We start from the raw sequence: 17,840 nt of genomic DNA, 5'->3' as shown, positions 1-17,840 counted from the left end.
ATTTCTGATTGACTGAATTTCAATCAAATTCTATAACTTTTGGCTTGTATTTTATCAAAGTCTTTGACTGCCTTTAAGGGAGACACCAACACAGCATAGTAGCAAAGTTTGGGTTAGAATAAGAGGAGATTTGTTTATCTTTTCACCAAAAAAATAATTAGAAACTCTTCTCCAGCTGAGTACTTTGCATTCCTTTTCTGTTGGAATTTATGAACCGCATTGGCAATGATTCATTCCTTGTAAACAACTGAACCTGGGTTGGGTGGGGTTTAGTTTACATGACCTTGCCATAATTGTTCTTCATGAGAGTAAGATAAATACCTTCTTTGATGGACATATGTTTGAAAGATATTCTAGGAGTGAAGATTGCTCTTGATATTTTGCTCTAAGTAAACACTCAGATTCTTATTAAGCTTTTTTTTTTCTTCTCTTCTTCTGAACGTAGTGACAGAAAGCCTCCAGTTAGAGCTAATAGCTTTAGTTTTCTTCTTCCCCAATTAATCTTTTTTCATAATAAGCAAGGGTATTTACAAAGTTTTCTATCGCTGCCATGACAAAGGACCACAAACATGCAGCTTTAAACAATGCCAGTTCATGATCTCACAGTTCTATAGGTCAGAAGTCTAGGTGTGCTCACGGGAGCCTCTACTCTTGAGTCTCCAGCTGCCAAAATCAAGGTGTTGGTGGGCTAGGACTTTTATCTGGAAGCTCTAAAGGAGAACCTACTTCTGAGCTCATTCTGGTTCCAGACACAGTCCAGTTCCAAGCGTTAAGAAATGTAAGAAGTTTACTTACTTATCAAAAGAATAGTTCCCCTTTCAGTTGAGGACTGAGGTCCCAGTCTCCTTGCTGGCTATCAGCTGGGGCCTGTGTTTAGCTTCTAGAGGCCTCTCTCTGGTCTTTTTATGTGACTGCTGCATCTCAGAATGAGCAAAACAACATAAAATCCTTTCACACTTCAAACCTCTCTGCCTTATCCTTATCTCTGTCACATCCCAGAGAAAGTTATTTACTTTTAAGGGCTCGTGTGATTAGACTAGACTCACCTGGATAATCTAGGGTAACCTCCGTAGGTAGAGATCTCTGATCTTAATTGCATCTGACTTTTTCCCTGACACGTTGAGGGAATGGACATCTTTAAGAAGTCATTCTGACTTAACAGGAACCCACGGGGGAGGGGAAGGAAAAAAAAAAAAGAGGTTAGAGTGGGAGAGAGCCAAAGCATAAGAGACTCTTAAAAACTGAGAACAAACTGAGGGTTGATAGGGGGTGAGAGGGAGGGGAGGGTGGGTGATGGGTATTGAGGAGGGCACCTTTTGGGATGAGCACTGGGTGTTCTATGGAAACCAGTTTGACAATAAATTTCATATATTTAAAAAAATTAAAAAAAAAAAAAAAAAAGCCATTCTGCCTGTCACATTCCCGAATCCACTAATTGGTAAGGATGTTAGAATAAATGGACAAAAAACTTATAATCTCTTCCATAATCTAGAGAGAACACTGGAATATTTATAAATAATCATAGATTTCAATAGACATTTTAGAAGCAGGAAATGATGAGGCAAATATGTTGTTAGACTTGGCTTGATTTTCGAGGATGGAGCCTCTAAGTGAGGAATCAAGTAGGTCATACTAATGATCTGAATAGAACAACAAAAATCTAGGTGCAAACCTCAAAGGAGTTACAGAAAATGAAGCATGAGATTCTGGAAGTTTTATAACAAAGAATTAGAGGTAATGAAGAGTCAGAGTACAGCTGTATCTCATGGTGACCAGAATTAGTGATTGCAAATCATTTATAAGAGGCTCAGTGTAACAAGACTCAAAATTCCCATTGGCATACTACTTTATAATTTTAAAAGTGCTTCTGATGATAAAAACTATCGTATGGTACAGTCCAGTCCAGATCCAGACGGAGGATTACTTTTGTTTTTTAGCAGAAACACTGAACATAAAATAGATGCGCTTAGCCACGTGCAAGTATCTGGAAGTTAAGAAATGTGCTAACTTTATCAAGAGAATTGTTCACCTTTCAATAAGTACACCAAAATGTCATGAGTCTGGGAAAATTATATAGCAAATTATCTAATGAAGAAATGTGCAGTGATTGACACAGAGGCTTGGCTAAGAATCTGCCGTCTATTTCAGTGACCAAAAGGTCTTCTTGGGTATTTAAAATTTTGTCAGCATCCTGGTAGGCGCATCTTATCTTGGTTGTCAAAAGGGCACATCTGAATGCAGATGTCTAGAGATGTTTTTCTTTAAGTTTATCCTTCTAATCTTACTGTATACTTTCCTGGCTTCCCAACCAAGCTTGACGTTCTTAGGTCCTAAAAGGTGATTTATAAGCCTGGTCAAGATAATTCAGGTCCCCAGAATCCGCTCACCTCTAAATAAACTGAAAATTTTAAGCAACCTATCCCGTAACGTACGGGTTCAGACCCAAGTCTTGTTCTGATGCATTTCTCCAAGATGAAAATACTCAGGAAAGCTTACCCTTATATAATCAGACTTAAAAAGAAACTCATTTTTGAACTAAACGGAAAACTTAGAGAGAAAGATGTTATATTATGGACACTTTCTTAGAAAGAAAATTAGAAAAGACAGGGTGGTTCTTTAATCAAAATTGTAACTCAGTTTCATTGAGTGGATTCTAATCCTTCTTCACCAAATAATTATTTATTTTCTTTCTTTTTGGCTCCGTGCTTCATGCTTTTTGAGTCCAGCTTATTAGTTTCAGTCTCAGACCTACTTTGCTTTTGTTACCATTGGTGATGGTGGTAGTTGGTTGGTTGAGTTTTAAATACATCACTGTGAGAAGTTTGCCAATTTTCATGGCTGTTTTCAAAGAATACTTTGATCTCTCTTTCTGCCACAGTCCTTGCTGCTCCCTTTGTAACCAAGCTCATTCCAGCTCTAAGACCTGTACCTCCCTTTCTGAAATTTGCATCCCACAGTCATCCTATGATCCAATTTAGCTGTCACTTCCTGGAGTTGTATTCTACTTACATAAAAAGTATACACCGATCTCTTCAATGTCACTACACTGCAGATTGTTTTTCATAGAACTAGTCACTCTCTGACACTTTTGTCATTAATTTGTTCTAATTTCTTGTTTATTTCCTATCTCTTTCTATAGTAACATTTGCGAATGGATGGATAACTCGATGGCGATATGTAATTACAGCCTTACATTTCTGAACTATCTTCAAGGCCAAATGATCTGGTTAACCTAAAACTCCAGTCTTCTACTTATCGACCTGTTAGAAAAAAAGTGCAGAATAAAATATTCCTGGCTCAATTTTATAAGTAGGATATAAGCAGTATCTTTTATTTATTTATTTACTTAGTTAGTTTTAAATGTTTATTTACTTTTGAGAGAGAGAGAAAGAGAGAGAGAGAGAGACAGTGAGAGGAGAGGAGGGTCAGAGAGAGAGAGAGAGAGGGTGACAGAGAGTCTGAAGCAGGCTCCTCTCTGTCAGCACAGAGCCCGATGCTGGGCTTGATCTCATGAACTGTGAGATCATGACCTGGGCCAAAATCAAGAGTCAGATGCTTAATCAACTGAGCCACCCAGGCGCCCCTAATATAAGCAGTATCTTAAGATAGTAACGTTTCTGGCTCTTTCCAAAGCCCACTGTTATCTTCCACCCCCTGAATTCGTCACTTGCCCCTTCGGACCCATTTCAAGATCCATTTTCCCATGCTATGGCCCTCTGCTTGAGGCTTATTTTTGTCCCATTACCCTTTCATCAAGAGCTCACATTGGAAAGAAGCTGATGTTCCTATGTTGATGTATCGATGAGTTCCCGGCACAGCATGTTAAACTTCCTCTAGTGTTTCATATATCATATGTTTCTCATGTGAGTTGTCCACTGTATAGACTCATGTTTTTCCTGAAATACTCTGCGGTGGCTACAGTTCAAGCCCAAGTTGATGAGGGAGCAATTTTTGGGAAACGGGTTTATTTATTTATTTTTTTTTTAACTTTTCACAAACACCAATCTGAAAGTAGTTACAGAAGCCCTGGGAACAAACAGGCTTATATTTTTCCATTGCTCATCGCCTCACGTAAGCTCGAACAGACAGCTACCCTGTAAGTCACAGGCATGAGTTTTCTGTGGTCGCCGCTGGAGCAAAATGTTTCTGGAGTCTTTCAGTTGTTTTTATGACTTCTGCATATATTTGTTATTGATATTTAGGAAACGGAGTTGTTTTCAATGCTCTCTCCTATTTAGCAGATGTATGATATGTCCTTAGGAAGGTAGAGAGATTCCTTTTGAGCTTTCAGAGAATGGATCCAATATATTCAGAACCCTGGAATCCATTTCCAAAGGTTCAGAGAGTGAGGGGAAAGGGTGTAACCACTGGCTACAAAATAGTTCCTGTTAGGGCGTGTGAGATAGTGTGGTGAGCTTGATTTTCTGTTTCAGAGTTTAAAACAATTTTCTGAGGGGAAAAAAAAAACGTCTTTTCAAAATCCTTTGAAGTACCCCGTGAGTTTTTTGCTCCTAATTATTCCACGAAGGTAAGGGGGTGATTCAGCCAAATCCACAATTTCTCATTTGGATAAACTCTTGATGGCCTCTACTGAGGTATTTCAGTTTCCAACGTTTGGAGTCTCCGTCCAGCTGTTATATGATGGAAATTTACTTTTAGAATGTATTATAGGAACAGAAGTCCTTCCAACTACTTCTCTAACAAGTGTTTCTATAAAATTGAATGGCACCGATAGCGTTGAAAAACATTAGGAATACATATCTTGTGCATATTACAATAATATAAAGAGGGAAAGTTTGTATTGTCTCCAAAGAGCAGTTCTTTTCTAAAATAAATTTGAGCTTCAAATGTGTTTGCTTAAGTGTGTGAAGGAACTAATATTCTTCCTTTTGTGGTAATGATTACTTGAACACTGTCTGTGATTTTTTTTTCTCTAAGGAAGTACATCTAACCGTTGCTTAATATCTGGCAGTCCTTGAAGCAAAAGAAAGAAACTTTTAATATTCTTTGCATCATTTTCCATCCAAATAATAATATCAAAATACCCAGACACTGGTTATGAAAATATAGAAATTGTGGTAACAGCCAATTAATTCCCAGAAAGTCTTACAGTTTCAAAATTTTTCCACAATAATTATGCATTGGAAAATCTCCTGATACAAATACAAGTCATAGTCAGGCTAATAGGTCAAATCAACCTAAACTCTCCCACTTACAAGAGAGTACAGAGGCGGCTGAAACAGCATTCACAGAACAAGAACAGCAAAAGCAACAACAAAAACATCAATACATACTCAGTACACAGTAACTATGACATAGGGACATTATTACATTTGTTTCCAGGAAGGGATTGCTCAATGCCTCAAACATTTCTGTATTTAATGTATCTCTGACCTGAGGTAGGATGCAATGAGGGAAATTCAGAATGCTTTTCAGATTGTTTCAATGCACATATCCTGTTGCTTCCAAGACTGATTTGGTTTTCCTCAAGGTCACGCCCAGGAAATGGACATTCCATCGACAATATACCCTCCTCTTCACTCTGTGGTAGAGAGGAACAGAAAAAAGGAAATTTTAAGATTGAGAAGCTGATTCATTTCACAGACTTCCTTCCCTGGAGCAAATTTGAGGCTTAAGGTAAGTACCTTGTAAAGTTAGATAATTGTTATTTGGCTTCCGGAATACCCTATGAATATGTTATATTAAATTTGGTGACTGGATCTGTACTTTTCAGTGGTTGTATTTCTAGCCCCCAAAAGTAAGATGCAGGTGTAAGTCTTCTTCCAAATATTTAGTGATAGTAATCACTCTTAAGAGAATTTTTCATGAATGACATCCCTTTAATCACTTCATGCCTAATAATTTGGATCTCAGTCCTTGATCAAACATTCTGTTAATGTGAATGAAGTAAATGGCTGACTTAAGATCTGGTTAAATTGGATCCAAGATAATTCCTTCTCTCTCTCACCCCCTCTTCCTCATTCAAGACAAATATATCATGTTTTCTATTGAGATCTTGACTAAGACAATATTCCTACAAAAGTAGAATTATACTACATACAATGACTTGCATCAATATTTATTTCATGTAAATTATCTAAATATCTTCATTTCTTAACATATTCTCTAATTGGGCTACTTTTATTTTTTTTTTTGTAGTACTCTTTATTCAAACAAAATCTCAAAAGCAAATGAAATACACATGTCTTAGGCCTTACTAACGTTGACAACACACTTCTTTGTGTTACCAGATTACGTTGACAAGGAGTCGCTAACCTAAACACATTGAAACGTAAGTTATCCAAGATCATCCCCACTTATATATGAGATCCAAAGGGGAATCTGACACGCACCCCAGACTCAGACACTTGGCTACTTGGAAAAGCCAGAAGCAACGATTTGTACTTGTCAAAATGTTCATATCTTTGCCTTTGAGGCATATGAAAGGATTGTAATATTTTGTCCCCAGAGAAGGTACTTGTATCCAGTTGTCAAGACTTGGTCAGGGAAATAAGAGCAGAAGTGCCCCATTATTGTATATGGAAGCAGCAGTGAGCCCATGTGCTGTCCATCAAAATGTCTCCCTTCCCCAGTGCTCCACAGATTATGGACATTGTGTCAAAATGAAGCTTCCATCATCCTGGGGTTTTGAATAACTGATGAGGAGGATCCCACTGTCAAAGAAGTATGAATATGTACAATCTGCAAGGAATACACTTCGCTGTGTGCTAACATACTGATATTGGGAGTGGTGGTTTTGTTTCGTTTTGTTATTTTTAGTGTAACCTTGCCTGTCCTTATTGATACAACTGCTGTCACTACCAAACATCTACCTGTTCTTCCTTCTTTCTCTCCAGCTCAATATCCCTTTCACCATGACACTGTTGGCAGATGTCACCAGTTGGTGACACTGTCACTGTTGGCAGATATTCTACAGATACAGTACAAACATCCAATCTCCCACAGTGTTGCTAGAGTCTACATGAAGGAAGAGAACCATTTCATTAGCCCTGACCATTGTCCTTGCCCTAGGTATTTCTGAGACTTCTACCTCTACCTTCAAGGAATCCAATTCCAAAATAAGAGACGAAGAGGGGAAAATACGTAATATAATCTTTCCCACCCTCCTATGCTATCTGTTGCCCTACAGAAACACAACAACACAAAAGAAGTCTCTCTTTTGTTTCCCTTAAAAACAAATATCCCTGGCTAATGAATGAGTGTAAACAGTGGCTGGGGATAAGTGTGTGTGTGTGTGTGTGTGTGTGTGTGTGTCGGGGGGTGAGTTGGGGGGAGCAGACAAGGGATTCAGACTATTAAAGTCTAAGGCATACCTTACGCATCCAAAAGAGTCCTATTCCAACAATAAAACAGATAATCTAGGGCCTGAGGCCTCTTTTTTCCTTCCTGTTCTGCTAGACTTAGGATTTAAAAATCCACTAAGTTATAAAAGCTTTTAATCTCGATGAGTAATATCTACCTCATTGTAGATAGGAACTATTATGTAATTTCATCCATCCTTTACCATTAGATTAGATTGTTTAAAGTATGTTGCCTCTTTATACAATGATAATGCATTTTGAAGGGTATCCCAGGTATATGTTAATATCCCAGCTCACCCAAAGTCATAATTTTCAGCATAAGCATTAACATGAAACTCTCAGAGTGTAATGGAAATTCTGATAATATTAACTTACTTATAGTTTAAAATTAAAAAGGACTTGTTTTCACAGCTTCATATACTTTATACTACATTTTATTCATGAAAAGCAAACAAAGGCCTGCTAGACTCTTATTTGACTATCCTTATTTCATAAGTAATAGCACAAGCCATTAGTTTTTTTTTTTTTTTAATTTTTTTTAACGTTTATTTATTTTTGAGACAGAGAGAGAGAGAGCATGAACAGGGGAGGGTCAGAGAAAGAGGGAGACACAAAATCTGAAACAGGCTCCAGGCTCTGAGCTGTCAGCACAGAGCCCGACGCGGGGCTCGAACTCACGGACCGCGAGATCGTGACCTGAGCCGAAGTCGGCCGCTGGACCGACTGAGCCACCCAGGCGCCCCGAGTACAAGCCATTAGTTAACATGACTGGTTTCAATAGTGATGTAAGTCTGTGATATCAAAGGGGCTCTGATCTAATTTGCCCAACTTTGAAATCTATTGGATATATCTTTTATATTAGTATCTATCTTTTATATTTTAATATGATTTCACTATTAGGTGTATGTGTGTTTCTGGTGGTGAATGGGACACTTTCAGAGAAGATAGTAATCAACCTGGCAAAGAAGAAGTCATACTTTTAGTCTTAATAAAAATCAGCAAATTCCCATTGAGGGGGTGTGGCGATGGTGACGGGGCCAGTGGAACTAATAAGAAAGCTCTGTCTTAATTGGTGTCCCTGAGAATGGCTCCAGGACCCCTTAACTGCCGGCATCTTTGAGAGCTTCTGTTTCTCTCTACCTGCTCTTACCTTTGCAGTGACGGTTTCCTAGAAGGGGTTTAAGGTGTCAGTTTCTTTGCTCTTTTTCCATCTGCTTTCTGTATTCCAGAATCTTCTTATTGATATCTTCTTTGTCCTTTCTGGCAAGTCAAAGTTTTGAGGCAGAATAAGTGTTTAATCTGTCATCCAAATCCAGTCCGAAGCCCATTTTCAGAAGATTCTATAAACCTCTTAGCAAAAAGAATTATATTTTAAATGTGCAAATTTCCTACCTATTAAATTCATGGAAATATATTTGGTGCCAGTAATGCTAATAGAAAACATATAAAATAGCCACTTGATTTTTAAAATATTGCATCAATACAAATAAATTAACTTTTTAAATTCATGTCATCCATTCAAAGACTTCAATATTTAGCAAATGTGCTGTTTCCCATGATATATTTTATTGACTAAGTTAATATTCGCTTTATTTCACTTATTTAAATATGTGTGGAGGTTGTTCAATGTGACGTATATGCTATGCATGAGTGATACAAGCACGAATATAAAACTAACACACGAATACCATCAGTTAATATTTCTTGAACACTTACTATGTAAGTGCATTATGCCAACCAATTTGTAAGCTCTTCTCATTTAATATTAACAGATACTCTCTGAGGTAGAAATTATTACTACCTTGGCGCACCTGGGTGGCTCAGTTGGTTAAATGTCCGACTTCGGCTCAGGTCATGATCTCATGGTCTGTGAGTTCGAGCCCCGCGTCCGGCTCTGTGCTGACAGCTCAGAGCCTGGAGCCTGCTTCCGATTCTGTGTCTCCCTCTCTCTCTGCTTCTCCCCTCCTCATGCTCTCTCTCTCTCTCTCTCAAAAATAAATAAACTTTTTAAAAAAAGAAATTATTACTATCTTCATTTTGCATGTAAAAAACGATGGCATTTCAGTGCAATATGTCTCAAAATGCCTATGCACAAAGGAAAGTGAAAATAAAAATTAGGGAAGCAAAGTTGTCAGAAAGAAACACATAAGACAGAGATCTGTTAAGTTTATTTTAAGAAAGAGAGCGAGAAAGAGCACTAGCAGGGGAGGGGCAGAGAGAGAAGGAGAGAAGGGATCCCAAAGAGGCTCCAAGCTGTCGGTGTTGAGCCTGACGTGGGGCTTGACTCCTTGAACTGCGAGATCATGACCTGAGCCAAGATCAAGAGTCAATGCTTAACTGGCTGAGCCACCCAGGTGCCCCAAGGTACAGATCTTATGGAATGAGGATTTGCCAAACAAAATAATGAATGGGAATAAGGGTTATTTTGGAGAAAAAAGGAAGGGGATCTTCTCTACAGAGACCCAAATGCTTATCAACATTTCAATGTGGTTGAATTAAATGGTGCCAACAAATCCTGGAGGTGAAGCTATTTAATACACGAGGACACAGCCACACAAATGTATCTATCGTGATAGTCACAGTGTCAGACTTGAATTTTGGAATAAAACTTTTCATGATTTATGTGCAATTTAATGCAGTTTATTTGCAAACTCCTTTTGCTTTTTTTTTTTTTTTTTTTGGTGAAAGGATAGGCATTTTGAAAGTTACATAGCATGTTCTACACGTTTAGTTTCTTTAGTTATGTTACATCATGTGATTCCCATAAAGAAATAGTCATTGGTTCATCTTACAGATTAAGAAAGTGAGGCACAGGGGCGCCTGGGTGGCTCAGTCGGTTGAGCATCCGACTCCGGCTCAGGTCACGATCTCACGGTCGGTGAGTTCGAGCCCCGCGTCAGGCTCTGGGCTGAGTTCGAGCCCCGCGTCAGGCTCTGGGCTGATGGCTCGGAGCCTGGAGCCTGTTTCCGATTCTGTGTCTCCCTCTCTCTCTGCCCCTCCCCCATTCATGCTCTGTCTCTCTCTGTCTCAAAAATAAATAAACATTAAAAAAAATTAAAAAAAAAAAAGAAAGTGAGGCACAGAAAGAACAAATTGCCCAATACCACATGGCTTGTAAGTGGAGGGTCCAGGATGTGAGACTTTCAGACTCCAGAACATGGCCACTACTTATTATAACTACTGGAAATCAGAGCCCTCTGGGACGTGGTGACACCCAGTTAACATTCCCTAAATATTTGATAAATGAATAAAAATATAGTGTAAGGTGCAAAATGTGCTTTATTTGACGGTAAGGAAAGAGCAGTGAAAGAATCAGCTATAATCAATTGCCTATTATTTATAACTTTAATTTTTTTTTCAATTTTAAGTTTATTTATTTTTGAGAGAGAGAGAGAGGGCACACAACCACGGGAGGGGCAGAGAGAAGGAGAGACAGAATCCCAAGCAGGCCCCACGCCATCAGCTCAGAGCCCAATGCAGCCGAAACTCACGAACCCGGGAGACCATGACCTGAGCCAAGGTCGAGAGTCAGATGCCTAAGGGACTGCGCCACCCAGGCACCCTTATTTCTAACTTGCTTTAAACTGTAAGATGCTAAACATATGCTGAAAAATATCCCCCAAAGTGTTACAAGGTTATCCACATTTGAGAGTCAGTCATTTCAGTTTTTGAACGAGACTTAGAGCATTTATGCGCTTCAACGGCATTTTGATTTTCCAAAGTGTAGGTCCTAGATTTTGGTGTGCACGTTTGTTTTTGTTTACGCTGCCCTCTATCATTGATTTTTACCATTTAAATCTCACGTCTTAGCGACCTTACCACCTCCCCATCAGATGTAGAAAAGCTGTAACATTGCCAAGGGATTTTCCTTACATTTGTTTAATCGAGTGTTTGTGAATCCTGTGGTATTGCACACCTGCAAGTTAGTGACCGCCTGGTGAAACGCTTTAGACTGAGAGGAATTTCATTTCGTATAAGCATCTGAGCATCCTGGCCCTCTCTCTCTCCTCCAAGATACATACGCTAAGCTTAAAAAAGGTTAACTGTCAATGTACTTAGAGGAAACTGTCCCAATTTTTATTTTTTAATCCCTAATGTCTTGTCCCGGAGTAGTAAATAGACCAAATGGTACTAGGGGAGTCCCTGGAAAATGTGAACACATGAGTCTTGTACTATATAGCCATATTGCCCATTGTTGGCCAAGGACACTGAGAGCAACGCATGGCTGTTAAGGAAATTCCAGAGCCCAAGTTTGCAACGCAACTACACCCAACAATCATGTTCTGAGAACTGCCTCATCAACCACATCACCTCCCTTCAAGGCCAATACTTTGTGAGTTTTAGATTGCATGCCCCAAGAGCATGTAGGAATTTTGCTCCTTTTTTCACATATTTCCTCTACCAACTCCAAAACAATACCTACCACCACGATTACCAATATCCACGCAACCACCGGCCCAAGAATACAGCCATCATCACCACCATCACATTGCCCCCATCAATAGCAGTAGCGTCAATATCATCATCTTTCCTCCCATCAGTACCAACATCACTATCGCCTTCACCACCACCACCAAAGCCAATGAGAAAACAAATTCATGTATTTCCTCAAGAACAAGAATTCAGTGAGAATGTAAAGGGTTTTTTTCCCCCCTCTCTTCTGCCCTACCATCTCCAAACGTGAGGAATTTAGTCGTTGTTTCATTAGATCCTTAAAATATCAAGCAATATTTTCAGACACAAGGAGAATCATTGAAAACCCTTTATTCTCCTGGGTTCAGCTCAGGTCACGATCTCACAGTTTGTGGGTTCTGTGCTGACAGCATGGAGCCTGCTTGGATTTCTCTCTTCCTCTCTCTCTCTCTCTCTGCCCCTCCCTGATGTCCCTTTTTCAAAATAAATAAATATACTTCCAAAAAAAGAGAAAAAACACATATATTTAGGTATTAAACAGAGCTGTTTTCCACTACTGCTGGTTTGATTTTTGTAGAAAAACTACAAAATCTGCTCTTTGTGAGACCAGGAGGTTTAATGGGGAGATGTAAAAGCAGTACTCAGCCTAACATTTAAGCACAGAAATAAACATCACCTGTATTCATGTAGTTCAGAGAGCAATGTAAGACTTTACGGTTAATAATACAAATCCTTGGGATGTATTTTGAGGAAGTTAGTGATATATAAGAGAAGGTTATTAGCATACTGAGGGCACTTGTCAATATCATTAAGTAGCATTTTGGCAGCAGCTTTAAATTGTGGGACTCATTTTATTTTAATGAGGAGAGAGGGCATGTCAAAGAGGATAATGTTAAGCTGAGCATCACTGGTGAGCAAACATGACAAGCACATAAGTAACGATAAGAAATGACACTGAATACTGGCGTGCCTGGGTGGCTCAGTCAGTTAAGCGTCCAGCTTCGGCTCAGGTCATGATTTCACGGTTCATGAGTTTGAGCCCCTCGTCGGGCTCTGTGCTGACAGCTCAGAGCCTGGAGCCTGCTTTCAGATTCTGTGTCTCCCTCTCTCTGCTCTTTCCCCACTCATGCTCTCTCTGTTCTTCAAAAATAAATAAACATTAAAAGAGAAAATTTTAAGAAATGACCCTGAAGAGATACATTTATGAATGTAATTGCCTTAACATTTTAAATCGTCTTAAATCTTAATGATGAAGCACATTATTTGATGCTTTGATTTTTATAATACCTTTTACTTTTTAGAGCTATTTTAGATTTACAGAAGAATTATGAAGATTGTGTAGAGAGTTCTCATAACCCCACACCCTGATTTCTCTATTACTAACATCTTATATTAGTATGGTATGCTTGTTACAATTAAGCAACCAATATTTACATAATCATTAACTAACATTTATACTTTTTCATATTCCCGTGGCTTTTATTTAATGTCCTTTATCTGCCCTAGGAGCACATCGTGGGCAACACATTGTATTCAGGTGTCATGTTTCTTTAGGATCCTATTGGTTATGACAGTTTTTCAGACTTCTGTTTGTGATGACCTTGACAGTTTTGAGGAGTACTGGTGAAGTAAGCTGCAGGATGCCTCTTTATTGGAATTTGGTATGTTTCTCACGATTAGATGGTGGTTATGGGTGTCTCAGAGGAAGACCACAAAGGTAAGCTGCTATTTTCATTACATCATATCAAGGGTGTGTATTTACCCTGGTAAGCGTATACCCATATTAATATAACTTGTCAGTGTTGATATTGTTCTTGATCACCTGGCCGAGGTGCTGCTTGACAGGTGCATACCTCTTTTAAAAAAGTTTTTTTAACATTTATTTATTACTGAGAGACAGAGAGAGACAGAGCATGAGCAGGGGAGGGGCTGAGAGACAGGGAGACACAGAATCCGTACAGGCTCCAGGCTCTGAGCTGTCAGCACAGAGCCCTACTCGGGGCTTGAACTCACAAACCGCAAGATCAGGACCTGAGCCGAAGTCGGCCGCTTAACCAACGGAGCCACCCAGGCGCCCGCAGGTGCATACATCTTGGAGCTGTTTTTCTCACTCTTTCCATCCTGCGCCTTCGGGAAAGAACTCAGTATGTGCCACCCACCCATAAGTGGGGATTACGCTGAGCTACCATGAAGCCAGTGTAAACACATACATTATTTGAAATTCTTCAGCATGAGGGATTTGTCTCTTCTCTCCCGTTTACTTGGATCTTTATTTATAAAACTATGGACTCATGGATCTTTATTTTATACTTTGGGTCATAATCCAGTATTCCTTTTTCTAGCTTTGGTGTGAGGAAGGTTTTCCTTTTTCTTTTCTTTCTTTTTTTTTTTGTCTTCAGATTTAAAAAAATTTTTTTTTACCTTTATTTATTTTTGAGACAGAGAGAGACAGAGCATGAACAGGGGAGGGTCAGAGAGAGAGGGAGACACAGAATCTGAAACAGGCTCCAGGCTCTGAGCTGTCAGCACAGAGCCCGATGCGGGGCTCGAACTCACGACTGCGAGATCATGACCTAAGCCGAAGTCGGTCGCCCAACCGACTGAGCCACCCAGGCGCCCCTGTCTTCAGATTTTTATTTAAATTTTATTTAGTTAGTATATAGTGTAATATCGGTTTCAGGAGTAGAATTTAGTGATTCATCACTTACATGTAACATGCAATGCTCATCATAACAAGTGCCCTCCTTCATACTCATCACCCATTTAGCCCATCCCCCCGCCCACCTCCCTCCATCAACCCTCAGTTTGTTCTCTATAGTTGAGTGTCTTACGGTTTGCTTGATAAGGAGTTTTTTCAGTTGGTGACTTTAATATGCCCAAATCATTGTGAAGTGTGTGTGTGTGTGTGTGTGTGTGTGTGTATGTTGTGTACTCTCTTACTTTCTAAAACTACAAAATACTCAGGCTGATCTTGTATATTTCTTGCTCCCGTCCTAACATTAGCCGTTTATCTAAGGAACCCTGATTTATTTTGTTGGAGATTAGAATTAGAAATGAATATCTAGGAGCTAGGCGTGTTCATTGCTACTTGAGTGTCTTGACTTCTTGGCTGTCTTAGCGGACAGAACAGGAAAACATATGTGCATATAGTATAAGGTGTATATACACAGATCCTTAAATATGTCTATATGTTAACATCTATAACTGTATTAAACTACACATGACGAGTTCATAGTGACGTACACAAATGAGATCCATTGTTAAATGGAGCATTCTGGCCTCTCTCCTTGGTCATCTGTAGCTTCCCACTTGAACAAAAAGAAATCTGGATTCCACTGGAAAAAATTATTTAATTGTTCAATTCTAGTAATCATGCACAGTGGGTTCATAATTTCTAATGCATACTACATTGGGAGACAACCAAATAGCATTTTATTTCTTCCCTTTTTGGTATTCTAATCACTCACACATTGATTCTTTTGAAATTGTCCCTTAGCTCTTAGATACTGTCTTTTCCTTCATTTTTTTTTTCCCTTTGTTCTTTCTGTCTGTCTCTCTGTATTTCTTTCTGCCTCTCTTTCTTATTCCTTTTCCTATTCTTCTTCCTTATTCCTCTCTGCATTTCAGTTTGGGATGTTTCTATGGTCGTGTATTCCAGCTCACTGATTTTTTTCTCAGCTGTGTCCGGTCTATTGAGAAGATGATCAAAGACATTCTTCTACCTGTTGCAGTGTCTTTCTTTTCTAACATTCCATCTTAGTTCTTTCTTAGTGTTTTCATCTGTTTGCTGACATCACCCATCTCGACTTCCATGGTGTCAACTTTTTGCATTAGTGTCCATCACGTGTTAATCATGGCTATTTTAAAGCCCCTGTATACTAATTTTAACATCTGTTTCATATTGGCCTGTTCCTGACGCTTGCCTTGTCTCTTGGACTGTGTTTTTCCTCACCCTTTAGCATACTTTGTAATTCTTTTGTTGACATCTGGACACGATGTATTGAGTAAATAGGCCTTTGTGTAATGGTTTATGCTAATCTGGTTCAGAGTTCTGTTTGTTTAATATTTGCCATAGGTGTAAGTGCCAGAAGCTTCAAATCCCTCTCCTGTCTTGTTTTGTCTCCTCTGTTGTCTCTGAGATTTGCTAAAGGCACTTTGTTAGCTAGAGTCTTTGTCTTGCAACCCTTTCATCTGTAATCCACTGTTATTAACCTGGAGCCCTGTTGCTGCCAGGGCAGGATGCTGAGGAAGGGAAGTATTCTATAGTCTTATGTCAGTATTTCACTTGGCCTGAATCCTTGAACTGACTTTCACGAGTGTTTATTGGCTTCTCCCCCTGCCCCCCCCACCCCTGCCCCAACCCCGGGGTGAAACCTGAAGACTAGAGGGGGCTAGAGTTAAGGAAGTGCATTCCCATAGGTTAGATAGGACTCCGGAGAAATTCTTAAGGATGGAGAGTAGTCCTTTGTTATGGAAGAACAGTCTTGGGGTTTCTAATGGCTCCTAAAGCTTTGCCCAGTGGCAGTATCGTAGCCAATGAGGTTTATCCAAAGCGCGATTATTGCTAATTGAAATCTAATGGCTCTTCTCTTCTCTCTTTGCCAGAGCCACCTGTAATCCTTCCTGACTCATTACCCTTAGAGCCTGGTAAGGTTTCTGGAAGTAACCCACCACCATGACCATGCCCACAGGAGTCTCTCACTCTTACGCTAATATACAGTCAGCGTCCAACAATTTATAAAAATTCCCATTCAAGTGTTCCTACCGGGTAATGGCTCGAGCAGCAGAGGCCCCAGATAAGGAGACCCAGGCTGTGACTCTCAGATTTGCTGTCTCTTCATGTTAGAAGGTCGTGTTTGGGTCTGCTATCTTAACTCTGATAAATCCAAGAAAAGTGATTAATTTTCAGTCCATTAAGCTTTTTCTTATTGTAATAATGAAGCAACACTTTCCAAGCTCTTCACTTATTGCAGCTATCTCTGGATCGCTTTGTTTAATATGATCAGTTTTGATGGCAAATGTGAGATAAAAAGATAAGGTAGTGCATGCTCCAAGTATATTTCCATTATAGAAATTTTTATACAAGTTGACATTAATAATAATGATTAAACACTGAAGTTAAAACTTCATGATGATCGCGTGAATAGATAAGACTTTCTAAGACCCGACCTAAAATATATTCACATTTGCTGTATTAACATTTACTATGCTAATATATGCTAGCCTAGAACTGTTAAAAGTATCAAATGAAATGTCACAAGAATATTTATTAGAAATAGAATTCTGACAAACATGTGAAGTCTCATAAAGATGGATTTCATGAATTCACTAAAATATTTTTTCCTTTCTTTTTTCTTTTTTAATTTTGTGATGTTTATTTATTTTTGTGAACGTGAGAGACACAGAATGAGTGGGGAGGAGCAGAGAGGGAGAGGGAGACACAGAATCTGAAGCAGGCTCCAGGTTCTGAGCTCTCAACACAGAACCCCACGCAGGGCTCGGACCCAAAAACCGCAAGTTCATGTCCTGAGCTGAAGTCAGACAATTAACCGACTGAGCCACCCAGGTGCCCCATTTTTCCTTTCTTTATATGTTTAGTCCCAAATAAATGACAGGCTTAACTTTTGATGATAATAGGATCATTCTGATTAACCTTTGTGATATTACTTTTACTTTACAAAAAATATTAGAAAATCATATTGACACATATATGTAGATTATTAGTGTTGGGAAAAGTTTTCAATTAGCAATAATCGCGCCTCGGATAAACCTCATTGGCTACGATACTGCCACTGCGCAAAGCTGATTATTAGTGTACATAATAAATAAATATGTGTTACTTAAGGAATAGTGAATACATCTGTCTAATTAGGAATCAGGAAACTACATATTTTAAAAATCTAGATCAGAGGTCAGCAAAACAGTGGACTATGGATCAAATCCAACCTAGAGCCTGTAAAGCTTTGATGAAACACAATAATCCCATTAATTTACCTATTGTCTCTGACCGCACTCAGGGCTGAAATAGCATTTAGTTGCAACAGAGACCTTATGAATCACAAAGCTAGGATATTTATTATTTATCTCTTTGCATAAAATGTTTGC

At 39.0% G+C, this 17,840-nt stretch overlaps 2 pseudogenes; one reads left to right on the top strand and one right to left on the bottom strand.

Annotated features, from left to right (window-relative positions):
* Nucleotides 1-16,242: 16,242 nt before the first annotated feature.
* Nucleotides 16,243-16,409, top strand: LOC122230924 (annotated as a pseudogene).
* Nucleotides 16,410-17,407: 998 nt separating this feature from the next.
* Nucleotides 17,408-17,539, bottom strand: LOC122230916 (annotated as a pseudogene).
* Between the last annotated feature and the right edge of the window lie 301 nt (nucleotides 17,540-17,840).

Source organism: Panthera tigris, chromosome C2 (assembly GCF_018350195.1).
Source record: "Panthera tigris isolate Pti1 chromosome C2, P.tigris_Pti1_mat1.1, whole genome shotgun sequence".
NCBI lineage: Eukaryota > Metazoa > Chordata > Mammalia > Carnivora > Felidae > Panthera > Panthera tigris.
Note: the sequence above shows the minus strand (reverse complement) of the source record. Positions and strands in the feature narration are given on the sequence as shown.